This window comes from Petaurus breviceps, unplaced genomic scaffold, assembly GCF_028583685.1.
Source record: "Petaurus breviceps papuanus isolate PSGF00001 unplaced genomic scaffold, PetGlider_PUasm1.0 90644, whole genome shotgun sequence".
NCBI lineage: Eukaryota > Metazoa > Chordata > Mammalia > Diprotodontia > Petauridae > Petaurus > Petaurus breviceps.
Genome location: NW_027187298.1, coordinates 5,420,706 through 5,437,334, shown reverse-complemented (window position 1 = coordinate 5,437,334; position 16,629 = coordinate 5,420,706). Strand labels below are relative to the sequence as shown.

Below are 16,629 nucleotides of genomic sequence, written 5' to 3'. Positions count from 1 at the left end.
ATCAATCAACAACTATTAAGTGCCGACTATTAAGTTCCAGGTACTAAGGATACAAAGAGAAAAAAAAGAAGTAATTCCAGAAATAAGTTCTATTTTAAACATGTTGAGACGCCTCAGATATTTTTTAAAAAGCCCTATCAAGAATGAGCCATTCTTAGTAGTTCCAGAATCACACCCAACTTCCAAATATTTATTTTCAGATATAATAAATATCAGAGTCACATAGCTTTGGATATTTATCTTTGGATCACTTTGGGGCAGAATGTGAAAAAGGAAGATGTACTAGATAATCTCTAAGAATGGTGTATAGAACACTGCAGCTGGCATCAGGAAGACCTGAGTTCAAATGTAACCTCAGATGTTTACTAGCTTCATGGCCCTGGACAAGTCATTTAACCTTTGTCTGTTTCAGTTTCTTCATTTGTAAAATGGGGATAATAATAACACCTGCCTTTCTGAGTTGTTTTAGGAATCAAATGAGATAATAACTATAAAGCACTTAGCATGAGACCTACAGAGTAAGCACTATAAATGTTAGCTATGGATGATGATGAGGGAAGGGGAGTGAAAATGCCTATAAATGGCGTGAGTTTTTGGTTTTCATAAAATTTCAATTTCAAATAAGTAGAACTACACCAATAAACAATAAAATACAAATAATTAAATTCAACAATTTAACAATTTCAATTCAACATCTCCTGGATACATACTAAGATTCAGTCTCCTTTTTATTTTTAAATCCAAAGTTATTAAACTTTAAAAGCATATAATAAGAGGCCCTGTTCAAGTTTCCACAATTTAAGGGCACTGACAAGGTGGTGAAGTCAACAAGCATTTATTAAACCCCTACTATGCCAGGCACTGTGCATTCATTAGAGCTACAAAGAAAGGTAAAAAAAAAAAAGTCCCTGTTCTTAAAGAGCTCACAGTCTAATGAGGGAAACAATATGTAAACAACTATGAATGAACAAGAGATAAAATGAAGGTAATTCTAAAGGGGAAAGCGCTATCATTAAGAGCAAGGGGGCGGGGTGGGTATCAGGAAAAACCGATGGGAGTCATTTTTGTCCAAAAAAGGATTTAAAACTCCTTGCCATTAGAGGCCCTTTGCACCATTACATGGATGATTAGGTTGGAGAAGAGAAATATGTATCCTTTTTTTTAATTGCATAAAGGCTGATGAGAATTTAGACCTCAGCATCCATTAAAAATAAGAATCTCAACTCCAGAGGTAATGAAGCTCATGACTCACATTACATTTGAAAATCTAAAAGCAGAAACTTATTTTTAAAGGATCAAATAAAATTGGTCAAATTCATACATATTCTATGTAAACCCACATAGACTTTTGTGTAGAAATAGAGTATATAAACTTAACAAAGTTACATTTTACTGTTAATAGAATGCATACCCTCCCTATCCATAATGTCATAATATTAACAACATCCTAGCTGCCTCAAATATACATACACACACACACACACACACACACACACACACACACATATATATATATATATATCCCTATGTATATATGTATGTATAAATATTTAAGTGGGAAAGGAAAACAAGAAACAAAGTAGGTACCCATCAATTGAGAAACAAATGAATAAACTGCGGTATATGACTATTAAACAGTATTACTATGCCATAAGAAATTATGAATACAAGGAAGCTAGAGGAGAGACCTGAATGAACAAAATAAAAAAGCAGAACATGGGGGAAAATAAATAAAATGATCATAATGTAAAGGCAGAGCATATTAAAAGATATTAAAATTTAGATCAATGCAATGACCAATTGATTTCCAAGGACTGATACCAAAATTTACTTCATTCCTCTCAACAGAGACATAGTAGACTATGGATATAGAAGGTCTATATACTTTCATATGTTAAAATGTGAGATTGTTTTGTGTAAATTATATCTTTTTGTTACAAGGGACATTTCAGAAGAGGATATTGGGAAGTAACAGGGATTAATTTTAAAACTCTACTACATGGAAAATTGCTGTTGTGGATGTTTTATTTTTTTCCTTCTCTCTCCCCTCTAAAGTGAAACACTGAGATACTAATGAATTGAGTTTCTAAGTAAATCTGCTCATCATTACATGATTTGCTCATTGTGATCTCTGTGCCTTTGTCATTTTTCATGTTTTCTTACTTATATGTGATTTATCCTTCAAAGCTCATTTCATCTCTTACTTCCTCTGTGAAGCCCTCCCTGAAGATGCCACCCTCAGTGACTACCCTTCTTTTAAATCCTTCTGTACTTGTCTGGATTTCATAATTTAGCACTGATTTATATCAATATGTAATATGATCCTTAAAAAAACACCATCTTGTTCACAAAATGAATTCACATGTCTCTATCATGTTTGCCTAACTAGATGATAAACTCCTCATGGGTGCCTTTCCATTGCTACCCCACAACATCTCACATGGCATTAAGTATACAGCAAGGAGTCAATAGATACTCTTGTTCTCCATGTCTGTCAGTATCGGGGTTTGACTCACAACTTTATCAGCTGTGGGTACCACTATGTCCCAGAGAGGCCAGACCCATAGGAGTGTCACTGCTGAGTTGGGAACTTGGATAATTTTCAGATTGATGATGGAGGAAAAAAATACCTCTACAATAGAGGAGAAGTAGCTCAAAGTGTGATAAGATTGGGCAGTCTGACCATTGAAGAGAACCAGGTTTGGGGAAGACATACTATCTATAGAGGAACCAGGGCTTGTTTTATTGTCCTCTTCCACAGTATCAAGCCAACCTGCTCCTGTGTTTGAAAAGAGAACAATGTCAGTCTGTAGCTCAGAGGTCCATTAATTATTCTTCCTGGTATTTCTCAGCCAGAAGTTGCTTGGTCCTTTATATCTCCCAACGAGGAGGAGGTTGCCTTACTATCAATGGAGAGTGTAAAAAAGCCAGGCCAATGTGGCAAGACTGGGAAGTGCTGACCAGCCTCTGACTGAAATGGGTGGACCACAGACTACCATGGTCTATTGACCTCAGGGTAGCCTGCCAAATGCCAGAATTTGCCAGGTGCCTTCTACCTAAGAATACCTTTAGATGCTAAGCAAGGCCTTTCAAAGTTTGGAGTGATGCAGGCCCTTGACAATGTACTGCTTTACTTGAATCCAGGTTCTCAAAGACTGTGCTGGGAATTCCATGGGAGGGTCATCTCTCCACCCAATCCTCAACTGGAGCCAGCTCGCTGATTCAGCACTTGATTCTAATGTACAATTATTCTAGACAGAAGGCCCAAGAGAATGTGCTAGACACAGCAAACATGGCTTTAAGAATCTTGCTATCTCGAGGGATAAGCCAGGTTGTGCTGGAGAAAGACTGAGTAGGAAAAAGAGCATTGGTGTGTCCCTGGTCGAGTCAAATCTCTACTCTGGGCCTTGTTTTGATCATCTGTACAATGAAAATTCATCTAGTCTTACTCCTTAAAGTCTTTCCAACTCGAAATAAGATTCTATGATGATTCTAATACAAAATAGAAGCTAATTAAATGTTAAAAAATAAAAAAAAAACCAGGAACAGAAAGCTGGGATAAAGGAGAGATTTTTGACCAATCAAATCCTTTTGTTCTGCTCTCCCACTTCCCTGGACTTCATTATGGGCATCTATGTGCCATTGTTAAAAGAATATTTAACTGCCCACTTGGCATTATGACAATTGACTTAACAGCTTTGCTCTTCATAAACTCTACACCAACTTGGTGTAGTGGAAAAAAACCCAAATTTGAAGCAAAAAAAGTATTCAAATCATGTCTGTCCTGCTTTCTAGCTACATGCCTCCAAACAGGCTATTTCTCTCATCTGTGTCTCAAGGTCTCTATCCGAAAAATGGGAGAGGGGACAGTTAGTCAATCAACATTTATTAATTAAGCACTTACTATTTGTCAGACACTGTGAAGTTCTAGGGATATAAAGGTGACTAAAGCAGTCTGTTTTCAAGAAGCACCTTCTAATGGGAGAGAAAACATATAAATGTCTCAGTATAGATAAGATAGATAAGATTTACTATGTGCCAGACATTGTTAAATTCTAATGATATAAAAAAAGGCAATTAAAAACACTTTATGCTCTTAAGAAGCATATTCCCATGGGAGAGAGAAGATATAAATATCTCTGTACACATAAGACATAGACAGGCGAAATGAAAGTAATTTGAAAAGAGAAAGCTGTAGCAGCTGTGAGTCCCAAAGAAGCCTCCCCCAGAAGGTAGAATTTTGAGCTGAGTCTTGAAGACAGATATAAGAGGACAAAGCATTCTGGGCATGGAGGAAAGCCAGTGAGATGGTTCCAAGATGGAAGATTAAGTGGTCTGCTTAAGGAATTGCAAACGGGCCAAAGTAGCTGGGTCAGAGAAAATCAGAAAGGGGTCAGGTTATAAAGAACTTTAAATGCCAAAGGACTTTACATTTGATACTGGATGAAGTAAGGAGCCACTGGAGCTCCTTGATCAAGGCAATGACATGGGTCAGCTAAGTGGTGCAAAGGATAGAGTTCTGGGTCTGGAGTCAGGAGAACCTGAATTCAAATACAGCCTCAGACATTAGTAGCCGTGTGTCCATGGACCAGTCACTTAAACTGTTTGCCACAGTTTCCAAAACTGTAAAATGGGGATAACGGCACCTACTCATTTGATTCTGTTTTGAAGAGCAAATTCACAGTAGATACTTAAATACTTCTTCCTTCCCCCTTCCCTTTCATTCTTATTATAAGGAATAGTTTCATATTTTAATAGAGTGGACCTCATCTTCACAAATACCTCAAAAAAATCACCTTGGCAGCTAGATTGGAATGGAGAGAGATCTGTGGCAGGAAGAACAGTTAAAAGGCTATTGCAATATATAAGAATACAAGTCATTCCCCAATTGATAAATGGTTAAAGTATATGAACAGGAAGTTTGCAGAGGAAGAAATTAAAGATATCTATAAGCATATGGAAAAAAATGCCCTAAATAACTACTGATTGGAGTAATGCAAATCAAAACAACTCTGAGGTACCACATCTCACTGGTCAGATTGGCTAACATGACAAAACAGGAAAATGATAAATGCTGGAGAAGATGTGGGAAAATTGGAATACTAATGCGTTGTTGGTGGAATTGTGAACTGATCCAACCATTCTGGAAAGCAATCTGGCACTATGCCCAAAAGGCTATAAAAATGTGCATTCCCTATGACCCAGCAATATCACTTCTAGGGCTATATTCCAAAGAGATCATACAAGTGGGAGGAGGATCCCTATGTACAAAAGTATTTATAGCAGCTTTTTTTTGTGGTGACACAGAATAGGAAATCAAGGGGCTGCCCATCAATTGGGGAATGGCTAAACAAGCTACGGTATATGAATGTAATGGAATAATATTGAGCTATGAGAAATGAGGAGCAGATGGACTTCATAATAACCTGGAGAGACATATATAAACTGATGCTGAGTGAGGAAAGCAGAGCCAGGAGAACATTTTACACAATTACAGACACAGGGTATCTGTGATGACTAACTTTGATAGACTGGGCTCTTCTCAGCAATGCAAGGCTACAAGACAACTCCAAAAGACTCATGATGGAAAAGGCTATCTACACCCAGAGAAAGAATTACACTGTCTGAATGCGGATCGAAGCAAACTACTTGTTCTCTATCTTTTTCATTGTTTCTTTTTTCTTGTTGTTCACTCCATTGGTTATAATCCTTTACAACTTGATTGATGTTTAATGTGAAGGTATTTGTAGAACCTATATTGGATTGCATGCTACCATGGTGGGGGGGAGGTAGGGGAGAAAATTTGGAACTCAAAAGTTTGTGGAACTTAATGTTGTAAACTAAAAGTAAATAAATTTAAACCAAAATAAAAAGGCTATTGCAATAGTAAATGCAAGAACTGATGGTCTGAATCACAGTTTCAGTGACATTAGTTCAGAGAAGGGGGGTGTACCCTAGTGATCTCATAAAGGTGGAAATAGCAAGATCTGTCAGTGGGTCAATAGGTGGGATGTACAAGGAATTAAGGATGAAAACAAGGTGGTGGGCCAAGGTGACTAGGATTAGATAAGATCATTTCAAGTCTCTTCCAGCTCTAAATCCTATGATGCTACTTCCTTCTATGAAATTTGTGACAGCCAGTATACCAAGGAATGCTTCAATTCAGAAAACTGGCCAATGTGACAAAAGCCAGAACTTCAGAACCATCAGAACTGTGTTCTAACAGCAAGCACTGTATTTGTTAGTTAGTTATTATTAATTATTATTCTTGTGTTGTTTTTGACAACTTGAGGGTCAGTCTAAATAAAGTAAGCTTTTTGCCATCTTCCTCCAGACTTCCAGAACTTGTCATCCCATGATTTGTTGCTTGTTTAGCTTTGACAGGAGGTTAAGGTAGTTTATAGGATCTTAGATTTAGTACTGGGCTGAACCCTCTCATTTTTCAGAGGAGGAAACTGAGGCTCAGAGAGGTTAAGTGATTTGTCCCGGGCCATACAAATATTGGGGCAGGATTTGAACTTGGGTCTTTCTGACTCTAACACAGTGCTCTATTTACTATGGCAGGGACAGGAGAGACAAGAGAGGGACACACATTAATTTATATGACAAAAATGATCACTTTATAATAATAAATATTCATTTATAAAACATAGTAAATGATACAAAGAAAATGAAAAAAAGTATAAAATCTATTACTATCTTCTCTCAATTTGACTGGGATTATTCAATTTTGGTTCTCTCAACTTATTCTCAATGTGCCATTGCTTATGAAATGCTAACATAATTTTGCTACTCACTAGGTTACTAACAGCCACAATGCCTTGAATTCATTTGATTTGATACTTTCTTCATTCCCAGAATAGCTAGTTTCTGATCTCAGTCTTCAACAAGAGCCTAAACCACCCTTTCTCTCCCCACAACACTCTGCTGCCTTTTATAAAGAAGGCACATACTTTTTATGCCAGCAAGCTCTAATTAAGCTCCTAGAAGGCTCTGAGTGAATGACTCGGTATGATTCAACAACCTAATGTTGTAAAGAGTTTGAATATTTTGAAGAGCAAAAAAAGGTCATAGTAAAGCCGTGTAATAAAATTGTAAGCTGCAGTTCTTTACAAGTATGATGAAGCACAATATACTTTTTGGCTTTGCTTTTTCCATTCCTTCCAAAAAAAGGGGGGGGATATTGGGAAGATATATGCTTTTCTAAATTTATATACTGCTATGGTACATATCTCATACTGCCATTCAAATGAAATGTCTAGTTTATGCTTTTTGCACCTTCAAGCCTGTCACCATGTTCTCCAAGAGAATCACAAGTGGGCAGTCAATCCCACCCAGGACTTAGTGCCTCAGTACTCCTATTATTTATTTCCATCCATAAAAATCTCATTAAATTCACTCTATTTTTCATATCTCTGAGAGATTAATCCTCTCAAAACACTGATGTCTCTGTGTCATTTTTCCATTCAAAAAATGTCAATGAATCCTCTTTAGCCACTGGATAAAATCCAAATTCATAAACCTGGCATTCAAGGACCTATATAACTTGTCCCACTTTACCTTTCCAAATTTTAACTATTCTTTCATGCAGACCATCTGTCCATATGTTTGCTGAATTGAATCAATATCAGCTTAATTAATGGATAATTAAATTAATAATAATTATGAATAAACTAACTCACAGAGACTCTTGACACTGAAAAACAGGCTGTAAATGGATCCAGTTCTCTTTTTATTGATATGCTCCATCTGCATTCTCACTTTTCCATGAAAAAGATGGCCTTCTTACCTTTAGCATGATGATACAGTATAAAGACATTAATCAATCAATAAAATGTGCCAGGCACTTTGCTAAGCAATAGGGATAAAAAAAGGGCCAAAAGACCATACTTCCCCTCAAGAAGCTTAAAATCGAACAGGAAAAACCACATGCAAGCAAACATACACAAATCAAGCTATATACAGGACGAATATGAAATAATTACAAGGGAGAAATCACTGGAATTAAGAGGTGTTAGGGAAGGCTTCCTACAGAAAGTAAAATTTTATTTGGGACTTAAAGGAAGGTAGAGAGGTCAGTGGTCTGATCAAAAATGCCATGAAAATCTCCCCATCCTGACTTTCAGAGGTAGCATGACATAGAGAAAAGGGGATTGAAGTTAGAATCAGAAGACATAGCTCATAGCTCCATGAATTTAGAGTTAGAATGAACTTCAAAAGCCATCTAGTCACAACTTTTGATTTTATCCTGAAGCCCACTGAGGTGCTAAGATTCATCCAAGGTCACACAGTAAAAAACCAGATTGAGATTCATACCAATGTTTTCTGATGTCACAATTTAGCACCTTTTCCTACATCAGTTCATCACTTAACTAAGAATGTCATTTAACCTACATTTTCCTCATCTCTAAAGTAGAAATAATGGTGTTCCCTCATATAGATTTTGTGAGGAGCAAGCTGTGTTATATGAACTTCTGTTATTAGTCTGTAGAGTTTTAAACAAGATGGGTGCCCATGTTCTCTGTATCTCAGCACATCTCCGGTCCAAAAAAGTGGCTCCCTCTAGAATTAACAGGAACAGTCCAAGTAACTGATAAAGACACCCTACTAAAAACTGATAGAGGTGCCCAGTGAGCAAGACATTATTTTCAAAAGTTTTGTATTTCTAACATCATCTTCTAAGAGGCTCGCAATAAAGTCTAAATTTAAAACATTGTTTTAACAATTGCAGGCAGTAGTTTGCTACAACAATAAAAAGAAGGACATCATATGAGGCAGGACGTCCTATAAATTGTCACATTTCCTTTAGTTATCACTAATAGCATACCAAAAAAAGCTTGTTGTACATGCTAGTTGTTGTGCTATTTAATACAACTGGGTTAAGGATCCAAACATCAATGATAAGGTCTGCTCTGTCAACACTTAAGGCATGGAGGACATGCTGTTTATGTCTATTTTAATGAGAACACAGTCCACAAGATCCACAAGGCTTTGAGAGGAGAGAGGGGGAGAACAAGAAGAGTTTCTTCATCAGAACACTTCCAATAGTCCTAATAAATCATTTTTTAAAATAACTCTAACCCTTCCACATGAGAGAATTGTCTTCATTATAATATTTCCTAGTACAGTATTTTGCACATAGTAGGAACATAAGAATATGGGCTGGAAGGGACTTTATAGATGAGAATATCTAGAAATGGAAAGTGAATTTCCCTGGGTAACACAGGTAGCAAGTGGCAAAGCTGAGGTTCAGATAAAAATCTTCTAACTCCAAATTAAGTGTTCTTTATCTAATACCATGGTGCCTCCCTTATCAATCAATCAACAAATATTTTAGTACACCATGAATTACACACTGTTACTTGGCACTGAGGATACAAATACAAAAGTGTAACCATATCTGCTTCCACAAAGCTTAAATTCGATTAGGGGATATAACTCATATCAGGAAGTAGTGGCCAGGAAAGGAAGCTTTGTTCTAGCCACTCATGGGTGGTGAGTGGAACAGTAGATTGTAATAATATTTCCAGTAGCCATGGTAAAATTCAAATGTTGATCTGATTATCATTCCCAACAGAAAAGGTGGAAAGCAAGGGAATGGTATATGGGAGGTAGCAGGGCAAATGGCAAAATTATCTTGCTATTTAGGGTCCTAGTGTCTGGTGGAGGGTTGGATGGGATGTCCTGAAAATATGCTCTGAAACTGACCAAATAGAGAAGCCTGAAATGATAAATGACTGACTCACCCTCAAATCCAGTAAATTGTGCTTTATGAAGTAACTCAAAGCTAAGGAGGCTGTCTACAGTGGGGTGAGAGTCAGGGATGGGGGGTTTCTGGAGGTCCAGAGCTAAGATTCACTATTCTTGGTAAGGAGAGGTAGGCTATGGCAGAGCAAATGACAAGACTCAGCTGGCTAGGCCCTGACATGGCTGACTTAATGGATGTTTAAGAAATGTATTAATTAATTGACAAATTAATCCATAAGAAACAAAATCCCTTAAACTGATATTTATTCAATAGGATATGGGTGATTCTTTTAGCTAAGGGAACACTATTATGTGTACATGTTGTCCAAATAAGAAGGAAAATTTAAAAAGTTCCTGAAACAAAGAGTTTCTAAAGGAACAAGATTAAAATCTACTTGCAACATTTAAATCTTTTATCGTAACTTTATTTTTTTTTTTTTAAGCTATCGGGGTTAAGTAACTTGCTCAAGGTTACACGGCCAGTTATTTCTGGGTGTGGTGCTGAGTATCTGAGCCCGGATTTGATCCAGGTCATCCCGACACTGGATCCAGTGCTCTTACTCGCTGAGCCACCTGGCCGCCCCTAAGCAATTGGGGTTAAGTAACTTGCTCAAGGTTACACAGCCAGGTGTTTCTGGGTGGGTGCTAAGTGTCTGAGCCTGGGATTCGATCTCCAGGTCAGTCTGACACTGGAGCCGGTGCTCTTACTCGCTGTGCTACCTGGCCACCCTTTATCGTAACTTTATTGGGCCTGACATGCAGTAAGGGTGAACCATTCACATTAAAGGTACTCTAAAGATGGGATAAAAACTAAGATATGGCAAGTAGGGGTATATTTTCCTACTGAAACCATTCAGAGAGGAATAACTAAAGTAAAAAGTAATGTAATAGTCAATATTAATGAGCTTTTAAGAAACAATATCACTCCCAGTCCCTCTTGTCATATAACACTCTGTTTTTTTTCCTTTGACTGTTTGAGAAGTCAAAGCATATATTAAGGACCTACTAATAGGGCTAAAAAGCAAAGCTAAAGTAATCAAGGAGCTCATGATCTAAATGCAACTCTGATCCTTTCTTCTAAAAGTGGTGTGTCCATTAATCAAAATAATGTCATTTCATTTAAATTTGAAAATCTCGTATAATGCCTTCTCCAAAGTTCTACACTGCTGTCTTGAGATCACCTTGCAGATGACCTTGGGTTCTTTGGAAAATGCTATCTATCATGCTTGAGGTGCAGGCTTGGTGACAGACTAGATGTTTTATGTGAGGACCAGAGTTCAGAGAGATTCATTACCAGGTTTACCACGCAGTAATTAATTTCTTTGGCTATGGAAACTCATGACTGTGATCTATGGAGACCACAGTATACATTTATGGAGGAAGTATCCATGCTGATGAAATTACAAGTCCTGCAAGGATGGAAATAAATGCCTCCATGAGATAACTGATAGAATCCTAGAATGGATGGTAAATTGGAGGATCAACAGGACAGAAGCTAATGGGTCTTTTTTTTTTGGTCAAGCAGTGTGGCATAATAGAAAAAAAATTCAGTCAGAGACCTGGGATTTGAATCCCAGCTAAGCATCTGGGTCCCTGGATAAGTCATATCTTCTCCATGGGCCTTAATTTACTTGCCTATAAAATTCAGAAGTCAAGCCCCTTCTAGCTTTAAATCTTATAATCCATATATGCATGAAAGGCAGAGGAGAATTTCATTTAAACAAATATTAACCAAAGGTTTCCTTGAATCTGGGCTAGGAAAACAATGACAAGAAAACAACATATCAAAGCGTGAAATAATATGCAGGCCAGAAAATGCTCCACACACATGGATCTTTGTATATGAACTTCTACCATCCAGCATAAATAAAACCACCCCCAGGCTACTTGTGTTTGAATCTAAGTTCTACTGTCTTCTTTTAGTTATGTGACCTTGGGTCAAGCATTTCTTATAGGACCCAGTTTCCTCATGCGTAAAGTAGAAGTGAAGAGAGGCAGTGAGGTAGACTAGATGATCTCTGAAGTGCCTTCCAGTTCTAGAACCTATGAACCTAGTCCTCTAACCTTTCTAATACCTGGATTTAGGCTTCTCTCCTATGGATTTTGAAGTGTTCATCTGCTAAGTACTTTGGGAGAGAGAGCAAGAGGCAGAAGTGGCGAAATAGACCTGATATTTCATTGAAATATTACTAGACTGTTCAGGGCATTATCTGCTTGAAGGAGGTAATAACCAGCATTTTTAAGTTATTTAGAGTTTGCAAAGTGTGTTACATATATATTTTCTCATTTTGATCTTCACAACAACTGTTCAGATGAGTAAACAGGATAAAATAAGCTTAAGTGTCTTGCCCAGGGTCAAACAACTTGAAAGCATCTGAATTCAGATTCAAACAAACCATGTTTTGTTTTTTGGTTCCCCCTCCTCCCCAACACTGGGCCTACCATACTTCAAAGCATATTGAATGGATATGCTGTCTAAGATATGTAGTGCAAATGCATGTATCTGAAAAAATATCACATCCATTTCAACAGGAGAGCAAAGGAGTATGAAACAAGAGAAGAACTATGTTGATAAAGTCAGAAAATCTGGGTTGAAATTCTGACTTTGCTACTTATTGTTTATTACTCAGTTTGCAAAATTAATGAATTCAAGGAGATGATCTCTAAGATGTTATCTCCACCTTTGATTTTCTTTGGAAACAAAATTGAAATTCACTGTTCAACACATAGCCATAGGCTATGACAGCCAGCAATCCTGGATTCTAACCATATAGTGACATTCTGAGCCCTTGCTAAAGCAGCTGTTTTCAAAGGGACTGATAGAATCTACAGCACTCAGCAATGCTGCATTATACCAAGCTTCCTACTAGTTCCCTAGGGAAAGAAGGCTTGCTCAGCAGCCATGAGAACTTGTAACAAACCTTGCCAATACATGGAAACCTCTGCAGTGCCTTTCACTAAAGGCATTACACTTTCTCCATACTGTAGGGACTCCATTTTTGCTAACAAACCACAGAATGAATTTCACAAAGATGTTTGTTTAAAAAAATGAGAAGATATCAACATTTTTCTCCCCAGAGAAAATATGGTCTTTCCAACATTATCATTGCCATTATGTTTTATAGCCTTTAAAATATCCAAAGCATTTGGATATCCCATATACTAAGTAGTGCAAATAAGGGTTATAATCTCTTATTTTTCACTTGAGAAAATTTAGAATCAGAAGTCAAGTAATATAAGAGCTAAACCAGGATAATCACCCAGTATGTCACTGGTTCTCCTTGAAAATGGAGGATGAGCAGCAAGCTAGGATATAAACCTGGGTCTCCAGGGTACCCAACCAGAGTGACTCTCTGAGTCACTGCACAATCTCTCTCTACTCTGGCCAGAGACATCTATTTAGAGTTCCCTAAAAATTCTAAGGTGGGGGATTGTGCCATAAAACCTTTGTTCACATGGTTTCCCCTACCTAGAAGGCTCTTTTTTTCCTTTGTCAGTACATGAATCCTGCTCCTTGTCAAAGACCCAGCTCAAGCTTCTCTTCTAAGGTCTGGACACCAACCTAATTACTCCCTCAGTTCTTCACAATGATCTCTCCAACTTAAAGCTCATAGCCCTCATGATCTTGCTCCAGATCCTTACAGTTCTCTGGACCCCTTAGCTGGAGGCATTTAATTCGTTCCTCCACAAAGAGTGCACTAAGAAAGTCAGTACTGAGGTACTGTCCTGTGGAAATAGCAAAGGAATTAAAATTAAGAAACCTGAGTTCAAATCCAGCTTTGAAACTTAAAAACTTAGGAACCCAAGAAAAGTGCTAGAACTATGAATGAGTATAGTATAAGGACTTGGTTTTATAAACTCTCTATATAAAAAGAAACTGTTATTCCTCAGTGGTCCCATTGTCCTCTCATGTCTCTGTTTTAGGCAGTGGATTTCTGTTCTGCTCGCAAAAGTCTTATTACCTTAGACCCCAATCATTGCCTTGGTTGCCTGCCCAACATTCTAATTGGAAAATATGCTATTTTATACCAGTCTTTTGATCTTATCCTTCCCTATCTCCTGTCTACTCTTGTTCTCATTACCAGATGTCTAAGGGCTCTTCCAATTCTAAATCCATGCTCATCACTGGTAGCAGACTTTGAAGCAAGTATTTGGAATGAAATTTGGTTCTAGTGCTAATGTCCTGTCCCAATGAACAATCACTTTCCTATGGATTGGCTGCCACTGCTGAAGTTGGTTGAGGGAAAGTGATAAGAGGACTTAGAAAGAGCAGAAAATGCCAGCTCACATGTTTTCTCCTCTATCTCAATCCTCCCTACCACAGGCAAGTTTGGTAAAGTTTTAGACCCTGGGTTAAAGGAGATTACAATTCAAGCTTAAACCAGCCTAACCTTGGAAAATAAATGGCCTCATAATGGAGTGCAGGCTGGTTACATTTATTGCATGAAAAAGCAACATGAGAAATCAAATCAAAGAACTGAGTTTGTGATAGGATAGAGTAAGGGGCCCAGGAAGCAGAAAAAGCATTAGATTTAAAGCAGAAGGAGTCTGATAGGTGAGCTAATTTGATCCCTTCATTTTACAGATGAGGGAACTGAGGACCAGGAAGGTTAAAAAGATAAAATTGGCAAGAAGTAGCAGAGGAAGAATTACTCCATTTCCCAAGGTCTTTGCACTGCATGATGCTGTCTAGAGACACAAGACCTGATACTGAAACCTTGTCCCACTATTTCTTCCTACTGTGACCAATTAGATTCCTCTGGGTTTTTGATTTCCTCATTTATCAACTAAAGAGACTGGCCTATGATCTCTCACATGCCTTCTAAACTCTAAATTCCATAATCTCTATGACACTAGACAAAAGGACAACTCTAAAGGTAGTTAGTGGTAGGACAAACCATATACAATGAGAAAGAGAGATGAGGGAGAAGAAATGAAGAGGAGGAGGAGGAAGAGAAAGAGAAAAAAAGAAGGGGAGTGGGAGTGGGAGGAGCAGGGGGAGGGGAAAAAGGGAGGAGGAGGAGGAGGAGAAGAGAAAAAAGCATGGACTTAGAGGTGTTTTAACACAGAGAGATCCTCTAAAAGCCTCAGTTTCCTCATATAGAAAACAAGGATATTGCTTTTTGCACTTCCGATCTCACAAAGTTGATCCAAGGAAAGCACTTTGTAAACGTTAAAGTACTACACAAATGTGAGTTCATATTACATACATACATATGTATATGTGGTAAATATATGTATATCATACATGGCATACACACATATGTAAAATGCAAATGCAAAATACTACAAATTGTGAAATTATGCAGGATAATACACATATAAGTATGTATCATTAAAAAACATAAACAACTTTTATAAAATCAGAAGTTTAAACTTAATTATTTTTTAAAAATACCAGTAGAATTTATAGAATAAGTGTAGAATAGTGGATAGAGACCTGGTCTTAGACACACAAGGTATATAAATAAGATACCTAACCTTGAACTTTCTCTAGGGCAACACTTCCTCTAAGACTTCAATTTGCAGGGGAACAGGAACTTTCTTAACTTAAGGAGTTGGCTATACCAATGAAATCCTAGAACTAGACCTCCCCCCCTTTTCCCATTCCACATCCTATATCACCACCATCACCACCCCCCCCAAACCATCACATACATATAGATAATACACATAAACAACACTTAAAGATTTATAAAGCATCTTCCTCTCAATTTTCTTTCAAGATAGGTAGGACAAGTATTATTTTCATTTCACCATTAAGGAAATAGAATCTCAGGTTAAATGACTCATGCAAAGTCACACAGCTAATAATGTCTGAACTGGAAGCTGAAGCCAGGTCTCCAGTCCAGTTCTTTCTAAAACACTGCCTTTTTTCTAAAATGAAAAAAAGAAAAGAGATTTGCTTTCCTAGTCATGACTGACAACAAACAAGGCTGGTTGTGGTCATTGCCTGTGCAGAACTGACTCTAACTCTTAGGAATTCATGGTGTCTGGGGGATGGATGTCTTAAGACAACATATGTGGAGATGGTTTTGTATACAGAATGCATGGGAAGCAATTAGATGGGGATAAGTATTTATATTGCTGCTATTGTAAAGAACCAAAATAATCACTACTATGGTTTTCTTAGCTCTGGAATTCTAGGCTCTAAAAGCAAACTATTTTAACAGGAAGGTTTGCTTTTCTACTGTCTGAAAAAGGAACACATAAAAATGCAATGAACTCATTAGGCTACAAATTAGCTAACTGGGATAATATTTCTATGACTCTGAAAGGGGATTGAAGGTCAGAAGGCAGGTGTACACTTTTAAATTGCTATCTTCCAAGCTTCATTAGGGCTAGTTTAATCATTAGTTGGGAGATCATTAAGGTTTTATTTCTTATATCTGTGGAGCATGATGGCTTTGAGGTCAGACTTCCACACAGCATTAGATGCATTTGAAATACTCTATATATTTATAGGTGGGATTGAACAGAATTCATCTGATATTTAACACTGTTAAAAACACATGCAAGCTTTATCACATCTAACATCACTCTTCCCTCTGACATTGAATCTTTTTGGGGGAAGTTTTATTACTGGATTTTGCTTTTACATGAAAAACATTTACAGATCATTCCTACTTTGTGAGGTCTATTTTAAAATAATAAAACAATTATGTTAAATTAATATAAGGTGACTTCATCTTAAAGTATATGCAACATTACAGATCTGTACCACCTCTCCAAGTTCTTTTTTTATTAATAGAAATCTATTTTCTCTCCCTCCTATTCTAATGGGGGAAAAAAGAAAAGAAAAAGTTTTTTTAAGTCAGCACAGTAAAGCAAAACAATTGTCTCCATGAATGATTTCTCTCTCTCTCTCTCTCTCTCTCTCTC

The 16,629-nt window shown here is 37.3% G+C and overlaps 1 protein-coding gene across 9 annotated transcripts in view; it reads right to left on the bottom strand.

Moving 5' to 3' along the window:
• Positions 1 to 16,629, bottom strand: part of RNF144A (ring finger protein 144A) — a 161,557-nt gene that overhangs the window by 43,991 nt on the left and 100,937 nt on the right. The window lies entirely within an intron of this gene.